The sequence below is a fragment of the Sebastes fasciatus genome, chromosome 1, assembly GCF_043250625.1.
Source record: "Sebastes fasciatus isolate fSebFas1 chromosome 1, fSebFas1.pri, whole genome shotgun sequence".
Classification (NCBI taxonomy): Eukaryota; Metazoa; Chordata; class Actinopteri; order Perciformes; family Sebastidae; genus Sebastes; species Sebastes fasciatus.
Genome location: NC_133795.1, coordinates 8946914 through 8974675, shown reverse-complemented (window position 1 = coordinate 8974675; position 27762 = coordinate 8946914). Strand labels below are relative to the sequence as shown.

General features: G+C 41.3%; 1 protein-coding gene across 4 annotated transcripts in view; it reads right to left on the bottom strand.

The window, feature by feature from the left end:
- suclg2 (succinate-CoA ligase GDP-forming subunit beta) overlaps positions 1 to 27762 on the bottom strand; it is a 131957-nt gene that overhangs the window by 25923 nt on the left and 78272 nt on the right. The gene's annotated exons all lie outside the window — the stretch shown is intronic.

Here is a 27762-nt window from a genome sequence, read left to right as displayed (position 1 = left end):
ACTTTAACCCTTTCACAGTGTGTTTTCAGTTCATGAAAGTTAATTATAACATTTTGGTCATCTGAAAACGTCTTATTCAGCGTTCGGTTGTACTTAGCTCCACCCTCTCGTGTCACTTCTGGTTGCAAAAAAACGCCACGGCAACGTCCAAATACCAAGATGTTGACGAACTTGAGGCTTCAAAAATCCACAAACCAATGGGTGAAGTCATGGTGACTACGTCCCAATCTTATATATAGTCTATGGACACGAGAGAGATTATGCAGTTTACATCCATGTCTGTCCAAAATGTCATCACTTCATCATTTTATCCTGTTAGACAGTCGACTGAAATTTTCATAATTAGCATACAAATTCTTGAGTTATGAACAAAATATCGTGTTTTGTGAGGTCACAGTTACCTTGACTTTTGTCCACCAAAATCTGATCAATTCATCCTCGAGTCCAAGTGGACATTTGTGTCAAATTTGAAGAAATCTTGTTTTCACGAGAATGGACTGGACGGACAACATGAAAACATAATGCCTCCGGCCACGTCTTTCACCGGCGCGGAGGCATAAAAACTATATAAATTGGAATGAGTCTATAACTTTCACTTTGCCATATTTGATGACCATTTTATAAAAGCAATACGCTTTTGCTTAAATATACTGTAGTTAGTGTGGGCAAGTTTTCCCGATGCAATTTCAAAAAACAAATGACGCTGATCGTTTAAGTGATCCTTTTTCAAACAAACGACCAAAATCAAACTAATCTCGAGTCCTCATGTTTTAAAAGACGAGCAGTACCATTTAACCACCTGAACCCTGCTCTGCATCGATATGTCTCGCTCACATTTATCCACATCACTTTGTCTTCTCACATCTGCCCTGGCCAAGAGTACTTTATGAGCCGCCCCCCCCACACCTCCAGGCCCCTCTGACTCCATTTTTCTCTACAGGCCAAAGAATAGAAACCAATCAAGGCAGGAATGGCTTTGCTTCCAGCCAAAAGAGGTTTGTGCGAAGGTATGGGTGGGTGAACAAAGGGGGAGGGAAATGAAGAAAGGTGAGATCTGGCAGAGCCCATGTGACCAGAAAATGGATCCTGGAGACGGCCATTACAGCCCTAAGGTTTGCCATTCCTTGTGAGTGAGCAGCGGGGTCATGGGCCGTGACAGCTGCCTTGCACCTGTGTCTAATCAACCATTCTGCTCCCATCTTCTGACATAGAAATACAGCACTGCTTTTCAATCAATCAGTCATTGCACACTGGGGTTCTATACGAGTCAAGTCAAGTTTATTTGTAATAGCCCAAGACGGGCCGCATGCAGTGACTCAATGGGCTTTACAGTCTCACAAAAGCTACAGTTCTTCTCAAGTCCAAGATGTCAGGTGGGATGTGGGGATGGAGTATATGTGGTGCTACGGATGAGGTTAGATTGTGCAGCTTGTTTTAGGGGCTGAGCTTATAACAAAGCCCCGGTGAGAAGATTTCTCTCTTTGCAGTCAAACATTTACTAATTTCCGAATTAAATATCTGGCTACAAATAAAAAACAGAACAAAACAGAAACTTTAGGGGCTGAACACACCATTATAATTTTAGGACCACTAATATTTATGGTTTGGGTGTAATGACTCATCCAATGGGATCAACTCCGTTCCAGTTTGGGCCAGTTGGTGTTGACAGTCGGGAGATAAAATAATACAGCATGTGGTGTTTAATGGTTGTAATCGTTTGCCTTCTAATCCACTGCCAGGCATTCCCATTAAGATTATCTAAAACATGTTTGACAGGTGTGAGCAGCACAAATAATACTAATTAAACAAAAACTGTCTAAAATGGCGAGCAAACATAAAAACAGAGCAATGTGTCACGACTGAGAGTATTACCACATAATTCCTCCCTCATTTCACCCAAACTTACTGTTTTTTCCTTTTGAATTTTCTTTGAAAACGAAGCATAAAGGAGCCACGGAGACTGTTTTTGATGGATCTCCATTTTTGCTGCAGTCATGCAACAACTTTTGTTCACATGGGATTTGGGTGTTGTCAAGAGACACATCATTGTAATCATTGTCTACTTGCAGTTCAAGTTTATTTGCCACTGTATTTATTTTGTTGTTCAATATGTGCTTCTTTCTGACTGTCTACTTTTGTTAAAGGTAGTGTGAGGATTTGGCGGCATGTAGTGGTGTGGTTGCAGATTGCAACCAGCTGAGTACCCCTCTGCTCACTCCTCCCTTTCCAAGACTGCAGTAAAGTGAGTCGCTAAATGAACAAAACTGGGGTAACACCGTTCGCCTAGCTCAGAGGCCATCTTTACCACAATAACACTACTTTAGGAGCAATGAAAGTCAGACGGTGGCTGGCGCTACCACGGTTTTGCACTCTGTGGCTAACGTTACCTCAGTTTCACAAGCATGTCGGAGAACTACGGTGGCCTTCAGGTAACGTACAAATGTGAAAGGGTCTCTCTAGAGCCAGTGTTTGGTTTGTCTGTTCTGGGCTACTGTAGAAACACGGCGGACTCCGTGAAGAGGACCCGCTCCCTATGTATATATGTAGGACTCATTCTAAGCTAACGAAAACACAACAGTTCTTAGATTCAGGTGATTATACACGAATGAAAACATAGTTATGAATATTATATTCCATTTCTGCTAAAAGATCCTCCAAAATGTTACACACTGTTCTTTTAAACTCAAACTCAGGATTCAAAAACCTTTGAGAGTGTTTCATATGTGGAGCGCAGAGCATTGCTAAATAACACCTTTTACAGTTGCATCCTGCCGTGTGGAAAAAATCACGCTGCGAGCACATCACAAGCTCTGATTGCGGTCGCTTGCTGCATGCATGGCTCGGCATGGGTATTCTTAACGGTTTGGAAAAATGCCAATAGTTAACGGAAGTCAACTGAGTTCGACTTTGAGTGTTGAAGCAAACTGTGCTTTATAACATGGATCATTATCTTCCTGGATGTATTTGAGGTTTATGGTGGCCATGAATGGATGCAACAAGTCAATGTTTTCTGTTGTGTTAAATTGAAAGGGTGCCAAGTAAACATTCCTCCTACCACGACACCGCTGACTGTACACTGCTCACACCGAGCACGATGCTTCAGTGGATTGATGCTGTTTAACCTGCCATCAGCATGTCAACAAACCACGGGGACATTTCCTCTCTTTCATCATCATGTGAACATGTAGCTTTGTCCTTGTTCTTAGAGATTAATAATAAACTGTCATGGTGTTCTCCTTCAATATTCTCAACCTTTTCCGTATGCCTTCACAGAGTTTATACATCACTTCACGTGAGAGTCAAGCAACTAATTATACACGACATGACAAGCAGTTCAAAAATAATGCAATCTCCATGAGCAAATTTCCAAAAAACATACTGTGCAAACATCCAGTCATCATTGACATTATCATGATTCACATGTAAAAAAACCAAGCTTTCATCTTGACACAGTTTGAATTTAAGACTAACCGTTTGTTGCCTCGGGGCAGGCTGAATATGTCTGGGAAGATGTGTTTGGTAATGTAGTTCATCTTGCATATACTGCTGCCTTACAATTTCAGTTTTAGCATTTTGTCATAATACTCAGATCGAACATAATAGCCATTACTTTGACATATATGTATAATCCACCAATATGACAACCATATCTTTTTCTTGGAGTCATTGAAAGTTTGTATTTGTGTTTTTTTAATGCACTTAAGGTGCCTGAAAGCTCTAAAAAAACCTCACGTCTCCCTTTTACATGGAAATGGAGGCAAGGTGTGCATGGTGTTGAGTTGGAGGCACAGCAGGGGATCAACTTGTTGTTGTGGGGTTTGAAGGGCTGTTAAATCACTGGGGCGGCAGATGTTGTTCAAATCAATCATATACAATTATTACAGGGCTTTGTTGAATACTTGGTTCTGATTGGTCAATCACAGCGTTCTACGGTCTCTTATTTCTTTATAGCGTTTTTAAATAATGTTTATAATAAAGTAATTTTCAATATATTTTGAGGTAAATATTGGGGTAATTTGGTAGTAATTCCAAAGAAATTTCAAATAACTTACTTGCTAATTATCACCCAATTACCATGAAATGTACGGACCTGTAAAATGAAGTGTTACCATAGTTTTTTCAGTCCTGAATAATATCTGCAGCTCTTCTTGTTATGCCTCAAAAATCTCCATCAATCAGAGGTTAGGGCAGCCGGCATGTAGCCTGAGAGATGATCCCAGGGGCAAAAAAAAAGTCCACAGTGCTCCTAAAGCTTATTGCTGTGAGCGGATGGTAATAAGTGAAGACGACCCCGATGAATATATCAATTCCACAGGGCTTCCACTTTATAATAGTGGTAAAAAGAAGGGATTGGAAAGGATCAGTTACTCATGTAGGTTAATTAAGCAAGAACCACAATGACTGATGAAACAACTACGCTGTTCTCGGATCTCCCGCCTGACGCAGAGTGAGTAGGAGAGACACCGACCTCTGCGGTGAGCGGGAGGTTTGTCAGATGTCAGTGAGGGATGTAGAACTCGTCTCCTGCTGCTCACCTCAGGGTATCAAAATGCCCCTGAATCCACACACACAACTTACTGTACACGTAGAAACTCACACACTGCCCATCAGCAGACACACACACACATCGACATGCACACACAAACCACTTTGCTGCGAATTGGACTCAACAATTGGAGCCAGTGTAGGGCAGGCATATTATTCATCCCCAGAGGGGTGTCGTGTCACTGCTGACAGGAAGACATAAATATTCCTCAACCTCCTCACCAAGGGTTAATGGCTGTCCATCAGGCAGCAACGAGACATACAGGCCCGAATGTGCCTGCTTTAGACACACACAGTGTGGGCACTTTCATTGGAATAGCAAGGTCACTTATGGAGATGGGAAAAATGAGGGAGGACAAGAAGCCACTTGAGGCAGGCACAAATACTCTGCTTCAGCATGTTTACATGGGCACGGATACATAGATTTATATACAATATCAAACCCACACACCTGAAACACCACTCAAATTTGTGTGGGTGCATGCACAGGCTTTCTGACTGAGGCTTTACCTAAAAAAGTTGAGTGTGGTTCCATGTCTTGCTGTGTTGTGCTCTACTCTGCTCAAATGAAGAATTATATTATTTAACTGAGGAAATGCATAATAGTTTGGGAATGGCATACATAATCACCTCGGAGACTGGGTACAACAAACCAGCAGCTGAATATAAAAGAGCCAACATTTCCCGCTTTGTTCCTAATGCTGCACGGCCAATCAAAATTAATTTATTCTAATGTATGCACACAGAAGGTCAATTATACAAATGATTCCAGTTCAGATTGCACCTGATCTTGGGAGCCAATGAGCCATCGAAAGGGCAGATGGGTGTGCTTTGCAAGGCAAATCATCGCCCCGGCCCTCTTTTTTTGTCACCTCCTCACCATTTGCATGTCTAAATGTGCAGGCCATCCGCTCACCTTTAGTGCGCTGCATTCCACTAATGGGTAAACAACTTAGCATTTAACTTGTGTAGGAGGAGTCAGGCCACAGAACAAAATCCTGTATACATTAGGTGTAGCCGTGGTCAACTGAACTACAAAAACAGCAACCTAAAGCTAGTTTGACCAAAAGTATTCAAACAGTAATAAGGATTTCTGTATGATTGTATTATAGTGAGCACAACATCGTCTCATTGTTTAAAGGTTTTAATAAACAAGTAAAATTGAGAAACGTTATACTGATTAAAAGTTGTTATAACTTCACTGTTTTTTTTAGAATATCCACCAGAACCTTTCATGATTTGCTCCGTCAGATTAGCCCGTTGACTATACAGTACACCACAACAGACACAGTGAACCAGTCAGTTCAGCAGAGCGACTGGCCGACATCCTCTGCTTTCTAGCAACAGGCATCAGCTACCAAGCCTGGTCAGCGAGCTACAAACTTGGATCAGCGACAGTTGGACGTGCAGTCAGAGAAGTCAGCAAAGCTATATGGACTAATCTGAAGGATGAGATGTGGCTGTCCTCAATGAAGATAAGTGGAAGAAGGTCCAGAAAGAGTTCTGCCGTTTGTGGAACTACCCCAACTGTGTTGGAGCAATAGACGGTGAACATGTCAGAGTCTGTGCCTTTGGATCCCAGCTTATCCAGGGCAAACTCAACCCGCCACCACCATCTGCTCTACCTGGGAGTGAAGTTCTGAGACACATGCATACACGTCAAAGAGGCCCTTTGAGACGGTTAAGTCATCCAAAAAAGTGAGGAATTCGATACTAACAGCTAAATTTAGAGCATAGCAATATCCAAACGATTACTATGAGTCAAGACAACAACTATTCTGTAAGTTTTGCCAACATACGATTGACTGGACCGGTAAGAATACGTGCGCTGACAATGTTGTGTTACATCAAATTCATCGATGTTAATTAAATTTTTAATATATTTTTGATTTAATTATTGAAATTTTATTTATCCACCACATGATTAGACACTCTTTTTGATGCGAAAATGTGCTTAAATTGAAAAAACACGGAATTCACAAAAATAAAATGGGTAACACAGAATTTGGAAAAATATCAAATGGAATCTGGAACAAATTATAATGGATTTTATAGGGCCCTAAATAACCTCGGAGAGCTGTAATTATGATTCATTTTGGGGTTATTTTTATGTGGCATTCTCAACCTTTGCCGGCTCCCTCCAAGCCTCTACATATAGTGCCCCTTTATCCTCATCAATAACCAAATAATCACGACAGCTATTGAAAGGCAATTATCAATTTTAAACGCCACTCAGCTCTGGTTAAATTAGTAATTTAGAAATGAATAAAATAGACATATTTGGCTCTCCATTCCTTGCGTCACCCCGTGTGGGTCCTGCGAGGTCTGGGTAAGCGGGTGCTAAATTACCAAAAACACCCAAACCTGGTCGAAACAGATGGGCACAATCAGGGTTTAATTTTCAAAAAGCCAAATGTGGATACATAAACTGATTAGGCATGTTAGCACGATTACACGATACTTTCTTGATGCAGTGGGAGCTGTTACATGAAGTTTTCCCATGTCCTCAAGTCTCATCAAAAGGAGAAGTGGTCTGCTCTCATATGCAAATGTGAAGGACTTTTAGTTGTCTTCCAGGGATGGGGGGCGACCAGTGGCTCCAAGGCTGACATTTGGCCCTGCAGACTTTTGATGGAGCTCTTGAGAACAGAGCAGCATATCAATTAGCCATTAAGGGTTTGCTCAGGTATTAGAGGGATCAGAGAAACCAATAAAAGCCTCAGGAGGAAAAGGAAGAGGCTGAGTAGATTCCAGATCGATGGAGGTCTCATCTAGGGGCTTGCTCCATGCAAGGAAGGGCATATAAGGTGGACAAATAATGAGAACTTTGAACTGCAGGTGAAGGCTGAGGCTATTAACCTAATGTAAACCTCAGACCTTCAGTAACTTAACTCTTCCTGATTTCTTGCTGTACGTTCGTTTCAAGTTCAAGTTGGTAACATTGGACTTTCCATAACCTGGTACGCACCAGGGTTATTACGGTAAACTAAAACTGAAACGAAAATAAGCAGTGAAAAATACTGTTAGTAAACTGAAACTAAATAAAAACTAAAACTACCTGGTTAGTCCCAGTAAGAAGAATAATACATCCTTCCATTTTTGGGGTGCATTATCCTGGTCAAGGTTACATACTGAACACAGTAAAATCTTGGGTACAAATTCTTATAATTAAAAAGAAATACACAACCAGAAAATTAATTGGTTGGAACCTATTTAAAACTAAAGTTCACACATTTTTGCCCTTTCTGGTGAATGGCGACTGAAATTACACCAAAGAAAGTGTAGTTGTTGGGGAAGGATGTGTGGAACTGTTGTAACTGCTGTCAAAAAACAAGTACATCCTGAAAAAACACCATCTTTTAATAGCAGAATATATAGAGTAAATGTCCCATTATCTCAACAACAAAATTAATATATTATCTATTTATTCGTTTTAAAACATTACCAATACTAGCTTAAAATATTGCCAAAACAAAGCAAAGATACCTGCTTACAGAGTCCACCACGAGATGCTTCACTTTAAAGTTTGACAAACACAGGAAGCTTGAGGTTTTTCAGCACTGAAAAACTAAAACGAAAATGTGATATTCTCCTGCCGACAGTGCCGAGGCGATATCCGCCTGACGACAGTGCCAAGGCGATATTCTCCTGCAGACAGTGCCAAGGCGATATCCGCCTGTCGACAGTGCCAAGGCGATATTCTCCTGCCGAGGCGATGTTCGCCTGCAGACAGTGCCAAGGCAATATTCACCTGAAAGTTCATCAAAGTTCGACTCAATGCTATGCAAATATTATACTCACTTGCCACGTGTTCACATCATTGTAACTTAAGCCTACCTGGCACAAAAAACAAATTGCATTCTGGTAACGGAGCGTTACTTGGATTAATAAATCTAATATAAATACTTACGTTTTGAAAATTGGAATCCCTTACACTACTCGCTACTGGGGAAAGTAATAATATTACTGAGTAATGCCTTACCGCCCAATACTGCTCCTCAAGCACACACATCAGCACTGAAAGAGTCAAAGCAGGGTCAGGGGGGTCTTCAGTCCCACATCTCATTCGTTCTGCCACCCGCTGTAGTAAAACTCCACTTAATTCATTTTTTTCCAGTCCATAAACCCTACCTCTAGCACCTATAAAATCACCAGCGTGTTCTCCACTCCTGCCTTCAGTGAACCAGAGAGTGAGGTGCCACACTCGCCTCCAGTCCCACCTCTGCAGACTCTTTCAGTTCCTTAAGAATAAATAGGAACACCCCCATCTCAGCACTCTATCAACCCACTGTCCCATATACCAGTCAACCACGGATGGCTCGGACTAGCCTGCTTGTGTGTGTGTATATGTGGGTGCATGTGGGTGCATGTGGGGCAGAAAGCGAATGGAAGTCTTCTCCGGCAAGATGAGCTCCAGTGATTACAGGCTGAGACAGTTTTCTAATTATTCTGTCAAACATCAATCCTGTGGGCTGATGCAGGCCGTCCTGTGGCCTGATGGACAATGTAATCACTGCTAGAACCCCCTCCCACCCCCACTCCTCCACCCATTTTTCCGCTCTCTACACCCATTTCCTCCCTCTGTCCTCACCCTCTGCACTCTCTCGCTCTCATTTTCCTTTCTTTATCGCTCTTTTCAACACAACTCTCTCACTCACTCCCTCTCTGTCGGTGCTCTTCTACTCATCTGTACTGTACTCGTTCTCCACTCACTATTTCAGCCTTCTCCATACTTGCTACAAGTAAAAAAAAAAAAGGACTCTGTGGATCTAAAAGAAAAAAAAAAACATTGAAGGTCATAGGGCTGTTAAAAATGATAGTCGGTTGTAGGAATAACAAAACAATCAAACATAGTACAAACGGTGAGAGTAGGATAAAAAAGGAAGGAGGAGAGACAGAGGGAAGGAGCAAATAAGTCAAACTGCTGCCGTCTGAATCCAACAACTATTTGGACAACATTTATGGCAACTAAATTAAATACAAATTAAAAGCCTTTTGTAAGATCACATAAGAAGCTCAGACTTGAATAACAAGATATTTTTAAACAATGATTGCAACTAGCTAAACGGTAAATCAGATTAATGCTAAAACTATTTTGCTATTTTAATTATAACTCACAAAAACAAATCTTGGCAGTTGCCTGGTTGATCTGCTCTCTGCAGGACGGTGCCAAAATATAACACCAATCTGTCCAATCATTAAAACAAAGGAGTACACAGTAGGCTGTGTCTTTTACTGTTCATAAATACCAACAAAGTGGCAAAGCGTTTTTTTCTACGTAAATGATCTAGCCGACTTTTTCAAGAAATGCTCAGATAGCGAGCTAGCTGGTAGCTTGGCGGTTGTCGATTCTAAGAAAATATCGAAAAATGGAATATCGTGATATTATATTTTGTGATACTGTATCGATTCTCAAAAACACTGTCGATTTTCAATTAATAGCTTACATGCAAAGATTAACTCATTCAATACTTTATTTTATTTGCCAGATTTATGTGCACTCTCAAAGTAGAGCCATGATGTCAGATGTTACAGGACTGTGATACATGCAGATGCAGATCCCACTGTTGTGATTGCATAAAAAAAGTAAACTTTTTTTTACTCAGATTTTATGCACATGGTGATATATTTCTTTATACTGACAGTTTTCCTGTAAAAAAAAATCACAATATATTGCCTTACTTATCTATCTTATCTAATTTACAGTGTCGCAATATATTGAATCATAACCCGTTTCGAGACACGAGTCGTATCGCCAGATTCTTGCCAATACACAGCCCTACTGTCGAGTGTAAATGAAAGACAGCTAGTCCAGTGAAGAAAGTTCTTCTCGCTGCCTCATCAGTATCTGATTCCATCAATGTTGAAACAAACTATGTTGGTGACTATGCCGAGTACAATCTTGTTTAAAGTTGACAACAAATACAGGCCCGTGATTTAATTTGGAGAAAATAAGCACAATTTAATTTGCAACTGCGATATTAGTAAGAAACAATACAATTTGATTTTTTTCTCAAATTGTTCAGCCCCATGTTCAGTTAACAACACTATGAGAGAAAATCTATCCTGTAAATTCAACCAGCTGTTGTCAAAGACTCAATCTTTACACCAACACCTCATCTTGCGTCAATTCATATTCGGACAAATCCCATCTTGTTGTCCCGCTCCATTTGCATGCCAGGAAAATAACAACATGTTGTAGCGCTGTCGCTTATCAGTTACTTGCTGTTCTCTGTCAAATCTCATATCTCTCCACTCCATTATATATGATATATAAGCCAGACCTGCAAACTCTGGAGTAGTGAAAAAGGCGACAAGATGCAAAAATAAAATCAGGTAGGGGGGGTCTAGGACGCCCGGAAGAACATTTTAGTGATTTTAATATGCAAATTAATCCTTTTGGAGAGTTTGACATTAGAATACAATGAGAAAAAAACATCTCGTTTTTGATGACAATTTATTGCATTTTGGTTATTTTAATAACAATGTCTAATAACGGGCAAGATGGACCACAGGATGAGCTGACACTTAAGTAAAAGTACAAAAGTATCAGCATCAGAAGTAACAAAAGTAAAAGCACATATTATGCAGAATTGCCCATTCTAAAATAATATACATTATATTATTGGATTATAATTATAACATTATAACATTAATGTGTTCATTGCTTTAATGTTGCAGCTGGTAAATGTGGAGCTACTTTTAATTTATTTATATATATGTTTTATATATTTATTTACATACGGCTGGGTAGCTTGTGAATTTCCCCCTGGGGAACAATAAAGCCTTATTGATATAATAATATCATCATTTATTGATTGATTATATTTTGTATTGTGAATCTGAATCTGCAAAGTAACTAGTAACTACAGCTGTCAGATAAATCTAGTGGAGTAAAATGTACAATATTTGCCTCTGAGATGTAATGGAGTATAAAGTAGCAGAAAATGGAAAATAAAATAAGTAAAGTAAGTTAAAAGTACCTCAAATCTGTACTTAAGTACAGTACTTGAGTAAATATACTTAGTTACTTTCCACAACTGCTAAGTGAATTGAGAAACGCCATGAAGTTAGCTATTGGTAGCTAGTTTAGCCAAAATTACATATCAGGAAGGTGGCTTTAAACAGTCAGCAACATTTTACAACATTAACATTGCGTTGCTCAGACTAGCGTTGTAACGATATGAGATTTTCACAGTATGATAAAAATTGTATAAAATATCAGGGTTTCACGGTATAGTTATTACACTATTATTATTATTATTATTATTATTATTATCATCAATATTAACAGTTACAATGACCCTTAATGGATCGAGAACAGAATTATAAAAAACAATTATAAACCTGATAAAAAATAGCATGTATTGATAATATGTTATATAATTAAAGCGTGTTAGTTTACTGTTAGCTGCAGTATAGCATATAATTAACTACTTACTGAAAAATAACATCAGCTATGAGCTTTTAAAATAATGTCCTTTGCGGCCTCCAAACATGACAAGAGTAACAGTGCACGTTAATGTTTGCTACGAAAATTAAAGGTAGGTCGAAGGTTTCTTCAAGCGGACGTCACGTAGCAGACGAATTCAAAGTTACGATTGGCTCATAGAAAAATGACACAGAACTGAAATACAACACTATTGATTGGACAACCCAATATGGTTAATGCTAGTCTGGATCGGTGGGAAGGACAATCGCATAGCAAAGACTGATGATGCAGAATCCCAGTCATTCACTCTTCACCCACTCAGCACCGGTGCGGTAGATGCTGCAAAATAGGACCTAAGTGGGTCTCCAAATGGAAACTCGAACTTCTTCAACAAAGGCATCAACCAGGGTCCATTAAGAATCCATTAAGGTGAGAGAACATTTTATAGCGGGTGCACTAGTCCACACTTTGATCTCCACAAGTCTCAGGCAGCTATTTACCTTTATCAAGAATTTATTGATAATTCCAGGTACTGATATTGTGTGTTATAGTGCTTAAAATAAATCTGAGAGTAAACGGCCTCAGGGGTTGTTGTCTTGGCAACCAAACCTCTACGAAGCAAATGTCGCATCACCCATAAACACACTAGAATGGCAATGAATAAGAGGGGCATACGAGGAAATGACAGGGACGTTAGAGCAAGTATTAGGAAGGTGGGAATTCTTGAACAGAATTTCACAACTTCTGTTTCCTTTGTTTTGTTTGGCATCATTTTCTATATGCAATTTTCTACTATTAAATGTAAGTTTTCATTGGGATTTTGTGAATATGTATAATGGCTCTAAAAAATGATTGATTCTACAAACTACTTCCGCTGTCCATCAATCTTCTCCCTTCCTTTATGGCGCTTCTCAGTTCTCCCACGGTAAATCTCCCGTCCATCTGTATCCTCCGCTGGCAGTAGCAGATATTGACTGAGATAACAGTGTAGGAGAGCCGTGTTCTACATTGCCTTTACTGCTCGGTGAACAAGGCGGACTGCTGCAGCAGCAGACAGTCATGTCAGCTTGGACAGCGTACTAGGGACTGAACTGGATCATATGATCTGATACCACTTCTTCCCATCGGCTGTCAGTTGTCAGGAATGCAGGGACAATGAGATCTGGATAAGGGAAATGTGAGGTGGCATATAATGGCTGAACATAGATAATGCAGAGGTATTCCTAAATCCTTCCATATCTAGACTGTTTAAATGCGTAGACTGTTGTTTATAGGCAGTTAATATGACATATATTGTGTTTGTTTACTAAATTCAAGACCATTTTCCTTCTTTGGTCTGCAGCATATGTGCAAAGCTAATATGTGTCTGTTTCTGTGTACGTGGGTATGCTGTGAGTGTCTATCCTGACCCTGAGCATGGGAACAAAATGAAAGAGGCGATTTCTTTGGAGATGTGATGCGGTGAACGTTTCATGTGAGCCTCAACGTCTTTCCATTACGCTCGATAATAAAGAAGTACGCGGATCAGACAAGAGGATCGTATCAAATCAGGCCTGGAAAAGCCAATTACACTGACAATAATCTCTCGCTGTACTGCTGCCGGCATGTCTCGCCATACAAAGCAACAAATACCTGAAAAACGAGGAGTGGGGAGAGGCGGGGGTGCCACTGAGGAGAGACAGGACATTTAAAGAGACAAAGTATATTTGCGAATGCTTGCTTATTAGGCTACACAGTTGGTAGAAAGGAAGCCATGTTTTAGGAGCCAGTGTCTTTTGGTATTTGCTGGTTATCTATTGAAGATTTAGGATTCTGCTCATTTCAGTGAGAAAATTCAATTTGAATCTCGCCGTTTTTTGGACAAAGATGTTAAAAGCATTGGATGAAGCAAAACATTACTGCTGTCCTTGCAAGTGTCATACTGAGGGTGTTAAGGAGGTGGATAGAAAAGAGGAGCTGGTGGAGAGGAGCTGGTGTCTCAACCCATGACCCTGCCCAAAAACCCAGGGGGCTGCAACAAGAGAGGGCAGAAGGGCTGTTGGATTTCAGAAGTCAAAAGGTTAATGCGAGCTGTTAGGAGCCTAGGGCTCTGCTGGAACAAACACGAGCTTCTGGAGTCTGGGCACAAGCACATAATGTACAGACGGGAAGAAGCAAACAACTGGATGCATGCACAGAGACTAAGTGGTGTGCAGAATAAATATGCTCACATAGCAGCTACAGATAAACACACACAACAAGAAAAAGGATCCAACCTAATCTTAAAATCGTGAGCTCGTGATATGCAATATTTATTTTAATATTTATTTACTTACAGCTGTCTTTGTTTTTAATCATCTTCATGTCATCTTCCACTTAAAACTAGAATTACCGCCTCGCTGTTGTATGTCTCTGCCAACCTGTCAAGTTAGAGTTTATCATGTCTATCCAAAATGTCCATCAGTTCATAATTTTCTCCTAATAGCCAATAGCGTGAAATTGTCATAATTAGTATATGAATTCTTGTTAGTTATCGCTAAAAATGTGTTTTGTGAGTTCCAAGAAGATGTCTGTGCCAGATGTAATACAATTCTTTCCAGGCGTTACTGAGATATCGCTTTCACGAGAATGTGACGGACGTGAGGTCAGTGACCTTGACCTTTGACAATCAAAATGTAATGAGTTCATCCTTTAGTCCAAGTGAATGTTTGTGCCAAATTTGAAGAAATTCCCTCCAGGCGTTCCTGAGATTCGGCCACGGCATAAAAGCATTTATATTATTTAATTGATATATTATTCTGGGTATGGTTACACAAAGGTTATGACTGTGCTGTAAGCAGTAAGATATTTCCACAGTCAAAGATAATTGTGCAGATTTATTTGGGATTTTCTAATAGTAGCCTATTAGCACGATAGCAGCATTTAGCACTCAGCTGGTTTTACACCGAGATTTCAGCTTACTTGTCGTGAGGAGTGCTACGCAAGCTGTGAAAACAGTTGTATAATGTCTTCTGTGGCTCTGGGAAGGAAGTCAGCAGGGGCATCAGTTATTATTAATCATCTCAACCCTCACCAGCTGATATGATGCAAAACAAATATATTTGAGCTCTGGTTTAATGCTCTGTTTTCTGAGTTTCCCACAGGATGACTTATCTTGCGCAGCAGCTGGAATTTCACAATGTCACGAGATCACACGAGAATCGTGGGATCAAATGTTACACAAAAATCCATCTTGGCAGGTTTTGAGTAATGCGTTTGTGTCGAGATCGCTAGATCACGGACCAATCAGCGCCCTGTGAGGAGCTACTGGCAGCTACAGGCGTGGCTTAGGTGTGTGTAACGACACAGAGAGGCGACTGTTCGTTCTAAACAACAATGGTGGCGCCTGAAGGGGTTAGCGTCCTGTAGGTGCTGCAATATTATCAGTTATATCAGGACTGGGAGAGTATTTCTTCATTGAAAGAAGAGCAAAGAACGGCACTGAAGGTGATGTTTTCGCCTTCAGTTAGTTTTCCAATCATCTGCCAAGTATTTGTTTGAAAGTGCCTGCCCTTTTCCCAACAGTTTCCAATGACGTCTTCTCAGATGGTTCTGTGAAACAAACCATCTTGGAGGGTCGGGTTACAGGGTGGCAGCCCTGTTGTGTAATACCATATAATTAATGTATAGAAACTTATAATATGTGAGCCTCTAGAAGTAAAAGCCTCATGACATGACAGATTGTTAATTTCAGAGTCTATTCAACTAATATCTGCTAATTATGTTGGTATTACTGCGTTGTGTGTCTTACAGTGATTCATACTGCAGTTAATGATGTGAGGTGCACTTTGACCACCTGCAGTCAACAAGGGAAGGAGAAAAAATACATTTTCAAGGCTTTGGCATCGTTGGCTTTCATTTAGACTCTGCTAATTAATTTACAGCAACATTCAACAGCTATCATCGCCATTAACCTGTGTTTCAATGACGCAGGCTTAAACTCGCCAAGCAACTTCAAAAAATATCCCCCGCATTAATAGCCCTAGAGGGCAGGAGAGGGCACAGTGTTTGTGGTGTCAGTGCACGGCTCAGAGAGCACAAACGATCTCATCAAAAGGGTGTTTTGAGTGGCCTCACATAATCTCCCGGCATGCGCGCACATACAGTAAGCGCCAGGGGAGCGTGAAATGAGGGAGGTCTAACGGTCACACTCCTGCCGCAATGTCTCTTCTCAGCACTGGACACTGCTGTCTGTGATGGCGATACTCCCTCAAGTCTTGGAGCGCGGACAGATGGAGAGATGGAGAACTGGAATGGTGGCAAAGGGTGGAGCGGCGACAGCAGATGGTTTGGATGGAAGGAGTCTCCGTTTATAACACAGAGAAAGAGTAGAAAAGCAGTTTGTAAGGATAACACTGGCTAGCAACAGCATGCCACATTATTAGTATGAGGCATTATCACGGGTTATTTATCCATGACGATGTTGAAACCATGTGTGAAGTGTAAACACAGCAGAACCGCCGCTCTCATGGCATGATATTTATAGCTGGAGAGAATCGTGGGTTAGTGAAACTGCCAAGAACAATGGTGTAAGTTAATTTATTCTCCGGATGTCTCTTGGTTAGCGGTGGGATGTGAAATACATGCAAATGGATGCAATGATGCAGAGTACCAACGACCTGCCTCAGCAGCAAGTAAAAAAAAGTTAAGAGTAGAGTTGCGTGAGTGATTATCACTACTGTAACGACTCCGACTTCCAAAACTGTGCAACAGAAGACACATTTCTCTTTTCTCTATCATCAGGTAAAGAGGAAGAAGCATCAAGCCGCTCTCATAGAGGCACATGAGGATAAATGAAGTCCTTCTTTGCCATGCCCTTCCTCCGAGTGCTCAACTTCACAAGGTCGCTCAATCACACGCGGCTCCCCTCCCCGTGGCATCCAAAGGCCCTATCTGATCGCTGGCTGGCTCCCCCTGGCCCCATGGTGTGAACCAGGTGCTGCGATGACAAATCGCTCCTGGCAGCAATAAGAGAACAGAGAGAGCAGAGCTCAATTAGCTCGAGCTCCAATCCCAGATCCTCTATTGATTTCCCACGGATGAGGAATGGCAGACAGGAGAAAGCTCAATCAGACATGCCCATGGGACCTGTCTCTATGTGTGTGTGTGTACGTGTGTGTGTGTCTGTGTGGGTGAGAATCAACAGGGGACATATTGGTGCCAAGACAAGGTGCCGGGATGAGGTGAATGCATTAGAGCGATCCATAGTCTTTATGCATACATGATGGTTAAGTAATAGTGTTGTCTGCCTATGGTGGAAAATGACATGAGTCTTTAAAAGCATGCTGTGCTGTCCTAACCCGGATCAAATGGAGATGGAGACAGACAAGGCATTAGTTCCCTGAAGGGCAAATCAATCTGACAAGTCATCAGCTCCACGGTGCATCTCCGGACAATTCCTTCACTTCCTCAAATTAACCTTCACAAGAGGGATGGGGGGGAGAACGTATGGGGTCTGACAACTACATTTATCCTTCGCTTACGGCTTGAACCTTCCTCCTTAGGTAAAAAGTGTACATTTTGTGACCAAATTCATAACGTGTGCGTACATTTGTTATTTGGTCCATGACAATGTATGGATGTGTTAGGGCGATGTATTGTAAGAGGTTGAGTTCAAGAGTTTAAGCAATGTGCATATACATGTCAGTGGGGGGGAGCGGCGACATATCTATGTGTGAAAGATAGTGAGCGAGTGTTGTTGTCGCTTCACGTGTGATTACCTCGTCTCACTAAACCAGGGGTTCTCAAAGTTTTTGGGGCCCAAGGATCACTTACAGGGGAGAACATTTTCCAAGGACCCCCTCATAATCGTAACAGCAATTAAGCATAATGCTCACTACCATCTGTACTATTAGATGCCATTGGAAACAATTGTATTCTAAAACTTTTCAACCTAAATACTTCTGACCTGTTTCATATTGACCTGTTTCATATTGACACATTTCAATTTGAATCATGTTAATACCACTTATGTACTATGGCAGCATTCATACCTTTCAAATAACTGATCTTAAAATGAATCGTAGCAAGACTGGCATACAAGCAGTCCTAATAAATCCAGACGTTTAAACTTACCAGTTTAAAGCTGACTTTCAGTAAGTGCTTCAACTTATAAATAATGAACTTATTTCTGTGTCACAATCATATCAGAGTTTCTATTGGCCCAAAGCTAACGTGGGTGGGAGTAATGGTCACAATATTCTTGTAATATCCCCATCTGTAGATATGCACTTTTTAATGATACATCACAATATTATAATTAATAGCAAATTATTTCCCGGACCCCCTGACAGAGTGCCACGGACCCCTGGGGGTCCCCGGACCTCACTATGAGAATCAATGCTCTTGACAGCTATTCAAACTAGAGGTCTGTAACCCTCCCGTAGCCCAAAGGGAAATATAAATTGATTAAAAATGCATACCATTAATTGTGTTTCAATTCATCTCGTACGTACACATGCACGACTCTGCAGCAGAATCATTCCTGCTCGCCCACTTGTGCGTTCTCCGTTTGTCTCTCTCTTGCTCCTGCATGCGTTCTCTCTCTTTATCTGAAGCTTCTTTATTCCGTATTAGAAACACCTTTTCCCCGAGCCAGCTGGTGTCCAACCCACGCTCAACCCTGGTCAGAAGCAGTGTTGCCCTGACCCGTTTAAACCAACTGAAACACTGTTATTTTGAAAGGGTAATGAGTCTCCCAGAAGACAATGAACTTGCCATATACAATATGCGCAAGGCTAAAATAATAAACTATTTTGCCAATGTAATAATTGTAATTTTGCATGTTTATGCATTATCGAAATATATATTTACATGTAAAGTGTAGACAAAAGTTTGTAAACCTGCTTAAAGCTACTATCAGGAACTTTTATTTTGTGTTGATTTTGGCGGTCTTATTGGACAAAGCTGGTCGTGTCTCCGAGCACCAGAGTACCTTTGGAAAACCTCTCATTTTACTACAGTAGGAACTGACAGTCTGCCCCGCGCAGTCCCGGTTCTGGTTCTCCCTAGGGCCTCCAGCAGCGCGGCGTTGGTGTTGGCTCCCAGTGGGGACCGGTGGAGCAGCGAGGCGAAGCTCTGCTCCTGGTCGGAGGAGGAGCTGTTGCTGCCGGGTGTGGAACTCTCCACCTCCCACCGGAGCTCCGACTGCAGGTCAAAGTCGACAGGGAAGCTCGATCTGGGTCTGTCCGTGACGGAGATACTAGTGAATCTGCATGATTTTGTCTGATTTCGCCAGAATCGGACCCGGTGGTACTGATGACAATCATTAAGAATAACTATATAGAAATAGCCAATTTTCTCGCCGATGGTCTGGTTTGCTTATATAGAGGCATGATTATTAAATTGAGACTGTTTCATAACCATGTAAAAGTTCCTCATAGTATATTTACTAACTGAAATAATTATACGTTAAAGATTCAATCAACACACTGAAAATTAAAGCGTATTTCAATCTACAAACCAAAGTATCATAGCAACTTTTGAAATAGCATTAAATCGCATCACATAACCACCCGTTACATTAGTAACTGCCTCATGAGGTATTCAGCTTTCAATAAGAACTTGACATGTCTTTCCCGCTCTTATGCAGCCATTTCAAAAGACAAGTGCACTTGTGGGTTGATTTGATTAAACTCTTCTCTCCACTTTGTTCAACATAAGTTCTACGGGGTTGAGCTCTGAAGACTGAGCAAGCCAAGTCAATTTCAGCTGTCCTTGACATTCACTCTTCACAGAAAGATATTTTCACAGCAGGTTTTTATGTTGCTGAAGAGCTGAAATGCTCAGCTGGCAAATATCCTGGTGCCGTGGCACAGTTATGAGGTATGCCATAATGGACTTGTTTTGAGACTGCCGTGACCGTGGTTAAGATCATAAACTCACCACTAAACCATACAAAGTGTTGATTGCAACAAGTGGCAGCAAGGAAGAGGAAAAGACAAAAAGAGTCACAAGTAAACAGTGGATGGCATTATTACGAAGAGAAAGTCAAGAGAAATGAATTAATTGGGGATTCATATGCAATGCTGTATTAATTAAACCTAACTGAGCCGACAACCAATAATGTGGAATGAAAGACTAGAGAGCAGAGCAATTAAATTAAAGTGAGCCGTGAGGGAACATCTTTATATACATTGCGTCTATTGTACACAGTAAGAACAAATATCAGATGACATCTACTGTATGATTCCATCTTATTACAACTACAGTACAAACATACAAAGGCTAGAAGGCGAAGCCACACCAAGGGCAACACCTGCTGTTACATGAAACTACGGCTGTACCGAATGTCTTTTTACATTCAAAGCTTCTATTGAGGTTTTTGAATTAAGATTTGAATGTCTGTATTAAAATTCTGTCATAACCCTAAAAATAATAAATAAAAATCCTCAATTTGAATTAAATAATTCATCGGATTAAATGAGATAGCCTTTATTTTTTATTAAATCAACTTTCTGTAATAACTATCTCTCATTTGCCTCTCTTTGTGTGTGGCAAGCGGAAGAGCAAATAGTTTTTTGACCGCATTGAAAGTATTGTTTTTGAAAGGCTAAAAGCCAACAAATATGGACAGAAACAAAACATGTGTTAGATAAAATAATGTTGTGAATTTGTCTGCTGTTGAAGCCAGCTCGATTTACCAATCCATCTACGTTTCAACTCTCACCTTTGGTCATGAGCTTTGGGTAGTGATCGACTGAATTACATCACGGATACAAGCGGCCAAAATGAGATTCCTTCGTAGGGTAGCTGGGCTCAGCCTTAGAGATAGGGCGAGGAGCTCAGACATCCGGAGGGAAATTGGAGTAGAGCCGCTGCTCCTTCGCGCCGAAAGGGGTCAGCTGAGATGGTTTGGGCATCTGATCAGGATGCCTCTCTTTGGAGGTTTTCAAGGCACGGCCAACTGGTAAGAGGCCCCGGGGTAGACCCAGAACACACTGGAGAGATTATATATCTCGTCTGGCCTGGGAACGCCTCGGGGTCCCACAGAAAGAGCTGGAAAACGTTGCTGGGGAGAGGAACGTCTGGGTTTTCCTTATAAGCCTGCTGCCCCCGTGACGCGGCCCCGGATAAGCAGAACAAAATGGAAGGATGGATGTTGTGAATTTCTTTTTTTAATAAATGTTGACTTTTGGGCTCTACAATGCTCTGGAGTTATTGGAAATGTTTGGATCACATAAGTCAGAAACAATCGTAAGCAACCAACAAAATATAATTCTACAAATAGCATTATGTTATTCACTACCAAGCCGGTGTGCTCAGCACCGCCGCTGCAAAATGAATATAAGGGAAACACAGATTGGTGTAGCCTAATCTTCTTCTGCACTGTGCAGAAATATCGAGTAAAAACAGAATGAATAGACATGCAAAAAAAAGCTACGCAGCATTTAAATGTTAATTTAGAATTTGAACGCCAACGTTATGAATGAAGTTACAATGTTTCGAACTCTTCGGTACAGCCTTACATGAAATAGAAGTCTACCAACTCTAATGTTACATTTATACAAATATTTTATCTTCTTTTGTGCCAAAAAGCAAGTAAGATATGTAATGTGCTTCACGTACCATCGACATGGTTTGTGGACATTTGTCATCGTCTGCTGTTATTTGTATGCATATACACTAGCAGTGTATAAAAAAAGCTTACATTTTCTTTAGGGACTACCTTCTCAACCTGCCAATCTACACTTCTACACAACAGACACACACTTCCTGTCACTTTTAAGTATAATCACTTAGTTTTGCAGTCCCTATAGGCTGAAAAATGCACAACGACTGCTGGCAAACTAAGATTTATCAAATTAGTGCCTTGCTAAGAAAAGTGCAATAGCTGCTTATCTGATTTGTCCATTTGATACACGGGTTTCTGAGTTCACGGAGCAAAGCCCGTCTCATCAAGCGAGTCAACCCACTCTGCATCGGTCCATAGATGTGTGCTTCACTACAACTGCACCACTGAGATTTGAACTTTTGCCCCACACCTCGGAGACTTTCATTTTTCAGCCTTGAAATCTAAACACACACACATGCTATATGCTCAAACTGAAAAACACACAATACATAAAGCTAAAGAGTGTCCACAGACTAATTACATTACATTCAGCTCATGATGAATACATTTCAAGGACTAACTCAGGGTCAGTGCACTCTGAGTTTAGCCACTGGCATAAGCTTCCCACATTGTTGCAGTGATTTTAAATGTACTAGAGCAAAACAGGTCCCGCAGTGGACAAAAAAACAACCCTATATCTGTCACTACTAGCGCAGGCTTTTAATGCACCGTAAGCAAATCTCCAGGAAAACCATTATATGAGGTAGAGCCTTGGTCTTATAATGGCAAACCAATACAATGACCTGCACAGCATATAACTGGAAAAAAAGGAATTCATCACATGGAGAGCCAATTCTCCCTTAAAGCTCACAAACCCCCAACGCTGTCTGTCGCTTACAAGCAATGTTCACTCTTTCTGTGGCCTGGCCTCGATATGGCAGCCCCAGTGTGTTGGCTGGACTAAGTACTCGTCCCTCCACTGCTGGCCCCCCTATTTAGTACTTGTGCAATATTCTGCGCGCTGGGAATGAACTCCATTACCGTGGAAGCTTGCTTTCTCCTTCCTCTCCTTTTCTCGACGGCTTTGCATTGCTTGTGATTATAACACAGGGAACCAGCTTCTCCCACAGGGCCTCGGCTTCAGGCGGAAAGGTGATTTCTTTCCCTCTAAAATTACACACCATGGGGCTCTCCCATCACAGGTGACTCATGTGATTAAAAGCTGTTGGGTTCCCTGGGGGCTGGCATGTGTGTGCAGATCAGTGTCTGATGTGGGCGCGACAATACAAGTATGTATTTGCACCTATTTCCGTTTCTGCACATTGAATGAATGAGCCGTGTGACTTCCATCAGAGTCATGTGCCACACACCTTAAAGGGTAACCGCTATTTTTCAACCTGGACCCTACTACCATGTTTTTGTGTCTGACTAATAGCGACAACAATTACTGAAATTGGTCCAGTAATGAAGGAGAGCGCTGTAGACGGCAGCTGCTCACAGGCTGCAATATGGTGCTATTGGGGCAAGCTGGCACCGTCATTTACGTCCACTAACAGTGCTTGTTTTTGCCATGACATGCTCTGATTGTTATAATAAGTGTCTGACATTAAGGAAAGAGTGTCGCTCAAGGAGAAGTCTCGTTCTGAAATCTGGCGAGGTGACATTGTTGCCAGAAAAGTGGAGTAGTGGAATACATCCATGATGGAAACGCGAGGGCCAGCCGGGCAGAGTTTGTTGTGTTGGAGTACAGAAAGTGTAGCTCAGTGTTATCTTAAAGATTTTCAATGTTGATGAGGTCTTTGAATTTGATGGGCGCCCGTATTTATTTGAGCCAGATTATATTCAGATTTCACAACGAGACTCCTCCTTCGTAGGGTGGCTGGGCTCAGCCTTAGAGATAGGGTGAGGAGCTCAGATATCCGGAGGGAGCTCGGAGTGGAGACGCTGCTCCTTCGCGTCGAAAGGGGTCAGCTGAGGTGGTTCGGGCATCTGATCAGGATGGCTCCTGGACGTCTCCCTTTGGAGGGTATTGCGGGCACGTCCAACTAGTAAGAGGTCGTGGGGTAGACCCAGAACATGTTTTTTCTATATCTCGTCTGGCCTGGGAACGTCTCCCCATAACTTAGACACAAAAACATGGGCAAATAGGGTCCAGGTTGAAAAATACCGACGTTACCCTTTATGAACACAGCCCTGTAAAATTGACTCTTCTCCTTCTTTCCTGTGCAGCGTGAAGACCGGATGGTCCACTATTCACAACACATTTCTTTGGCTCACCTGGCTTGGACCGGAGCCATTGCCTTTCTGTGACTCCATACACATGTTGAAGCACATTAGACATGGACTCAGACATCTCCATATGGGGACGAAAAAGGCAGCGCCTGGGCTCCTGTGAGATTTAGCTAGAAGGCATGAAACCGAGGGGAGCTCCTCACATTGACTTTAACAGGATTTAGCTAGATGAAAGGCTACACGGAAGAAAAGAGAGATGCAAAGAAGCAGAGAGGCTGAGGGAAAGAACCAGTAGAAATGGAAAGGAGAAGCTAAGAGAGCAATAGCTATAGAATGGACAAATGTGAAAAAAACCAATTATGAATCAATATATTAAGGATATATCAGCACGTGTTTCTATTGAACAACTAACCTACATTACTAAAGGAAAGCTGTCAGTTTTTGAAAATATCTGGGGGAGCTTCATGGAGTTTTTGAAACAAAATGTTGGTAATGATCAATAAATCCAAAGACCAGGGTGGTGGCAGGACAACTGGAATAAGATTATAAAGCCCATGTGGTCTTTCAGATTTCTGTACATCATAATTACTGTAACATCTGTATACTCACCTCTGTTTTAAAGTGTGTAGGATTTAGCGACATCTAGCGGTGAGGTTGCAGATTGAAACTTCTCCCGTGTGCCAAGTGTGAAGGAGAACTACAGTAGCCGATGTGAAAATTTGAATGGCCCTCTCTAGAGCCAGTTGTTGTAAGAGGAGCGTAGGTCATTTGGAGAATAGCAGAGACAGTGCGTAGAGTGTGTGCGTACGTGGGAAGTGAGTGGTGAAGCAAGAGTGAGAGAGAGGCGGCAAATGTGTGTGAGCGAACAAGTCAGCTAGTGGAGCAGAAGACAGTTAGTTTAGCTTTGAGAAGACAGTTAGTTTAGCTTTGAGAATAACAAGTTAATTTACAGTGGAAGTTACAGTTTGTGTTGAAATAAATGCTGCAGCTCCATAAGACCAACAGAGGTTTCCTGTGTCATGGTTCCCGGCGGCTGAGTGGAGTGACGGGGGTTAACTCCGGAGCGATTGACGTTATCAAATCCGGCCCAAGCAGGAAAAGTCAAAGTTAAAGGTTTGTCCATTCAGGGCTACTAGACTACATGTAGAAATATGGTGGACTCTGTGCCGCTCCATATGTAGATTAAACGGCTCATTCTAAGGTAACGAAAACACGATTCTTATTTTCAGGTGATAATACACTAAAGAATAAATTAATATTATATTCCATTTCTGCCAATAGATCCCCCTAATTGTTACACACTCTTCATTTAATTACTATGTTTTCTTTTTTCTTTACTTGCATAATCATTTGATGGTATACTGTATTTGCTGCCAAGACTGACCATTTTATTAATATGTAATGTTTGTTATAATTGGAAAACCGCAATAATTAATACAAATATTTTTTAAAAAAGAAGAAGAAAAGAAATGAAAAGGAGAAGAAGGAACCAAAAGAAGAAATTGTGAGATGACACACCGCTACAAATGTTCAGGTATGTATCACCTTTAAAGTCGTGCTGAATAATACCAAAAGAGTAACTATCATAGAAAACAGACATCATTGGAAAAGTAGTAATAGTGGTGCGTGCCCTGTAGAGGGGGAGATGGGACTTGGAGTTGGTCGGTCTCAAGAGTGTCACTGTAACAAGGAGGAAAAGTGGTTTAAGTGGGACCAAAGGTGAGTTAAAGCCGAGTCACTGAGCTGGAAAGAAGGATGTAGTTTAGCTCGAGGGCAATGGGGGCTGAAGCACTAGGGGGCATGCATAATAATCCCACACAACCACAGGAGGTAAAAATGCAGGGATAATTCAGAGGCAAACAACTGAAGATTACGCACACGCACACGTTCCAGTGGGAGCTGAAAAGATGTTTCATGATCAACAGCGCGATTATGCAACAACATTAACACACATGCATATGAACACACCTCCATATCTGCCAGGGAGGTGGGTCACCCAGCTGAACTAATGCTAATGTGCCAATCTGTGCCTCTTTCACCTCAGCCCAGAGCCTCCTCGCTTTGCACGCCTGCTCCGCCTTAAACAACGCAGCGGCACGGCGAGCTACAGCAGCACGCAGCAAACGAGAAAGCAAACATGGAAACGTTTACACAGAATCACATACTGTATTGTATGTATGCGCACAGACTGGGGGTGTCGCCATATGCCAGCTTGTGATTATCTCACTACTATAAGATCATCAGGAAGTGGGAAACAGATGCACAGTTGCCACTTGACTTTTAAATTGTTCTATTTTTTTTTTACTTTTTTTTTCTTTCTTACAGTATATTTTTTTCCTCCTCCATCTCATTTTACTTTTTGCACTCAAAGACACACAGAAGCACTGAGCAGGAGGCAGAACATTCACAACTCGCAATGACAGAAGTGTGACTCTGGCTCTCTGCCAACAGCGTCAGAAGAACAAAATGTTATTCTGAGAGAGAAAGACTTTATCAACTCTCAAAAATATTTCACTCAGTGTAGCTGGAAGACTTTGTTGATTGTGAATAGAAACGCATAGCTGACTATGACCTCCGTAGTCACCTCACTATAGACCCTTTTACAGCTGAAAATATGTGCATGCATGTTGGCAACGGAAGTGGCGGTTTGCCCCGGCCACCCAGATGAGTTAGCGAGTTTTAAACACTGAATTGAAACGGTTACCAGCATCAAAATGTCTGGTTGTTGCGTGTTTGGTGTCATTATCAATATTCCATAGTTTTATAGTTTTAAAGAATTCTGACCGTTTCAGAGCAACAGGGTGTTTCCGTTTAACGAGTGGCCGTGTTAACTTGTGCCTTACAACCAAATGCGTCCTTGGTTGCTCGTAGTAACTTACGGAAATGGTTGGTGTAGATAATAAACACTGATGAGTATGTATTCAAAATTGATTGAAGGCTTTTACAAATACACCTACATGTTCTGTTTGTGTTTTCACCAGCTGCCGTCACTACGAGCAACCATAACGAGGTCACGTTAAACCAAAACACCATGGCTGCAAGCTATTAAACGTGCTGACTACCATCGGACTGGGGACACAATCAAAATGCTAGTGTTTGTAGCGCCCATTTTAAAAATGTCATGGTATTTGACGTTCTGCACAGGACCACAGATAGCGTAGTTATAAGCATCTAGTGTATCCTCATAATTACACGCTAGGTTTCTCCACCAAATAGGTGCATATATCTGGCCACTGAATATTGGGTCACTTGCTAATGTCTTCTGCCCATTTTGGTGGTTAATGCTCTTACATAGGTTGACAAGCTATAGCACTCTGCGGTACTTCCGTTGCCAAAATGCGTGCGCACTCCTACCTCCGTCATCATGGTTTGCAAACAGTAAAAGGGTCTATAGCTAAATTAAGTTATGGCACTATGACTTATTATTATATTACATTGGGTTGATCAACGCTAAGTGAACACCAAAGATACAGTTAATGTGTCGTTAAAAGAGGCGGCTCTCACACACGATCCATTAACTTTGCTAATTCATTTGCACCAAGGATGGCAGCTTTTGAATTTGTCAAAATAAAAAAAACTGTTAATTCTGATTATTAATTTAATGATGCTATTGTGATATATTATTTCTTTGCCATGATAATTTAGAGTTTGATATAGTGGAGGCCCTTATACAGACATACACCAACAACAAAGGTGTGTTTTTAGAAAAATGTCATCATTTACTCCAGCCCATAAAAATTACAGAACAGTGCCTTAAGCCCTGAGAACAAAATGGATGTTGAGTTGGACAAAACATCCATCTGCCACTTTCTTTATGGCACAGGCACAAGGCAATAACGAGGTTATTTGGCTGTTGGTATTTGCTGCCTGCTGCTGCTGCTCCGTGCCTACAGGTGATGTGAGGGAAACCTCAATAAATTCAGCCATTCTGTCAACAGACTGTTCCATACGTGGATATGAAGAAAGTGGAGCTATTTATTTT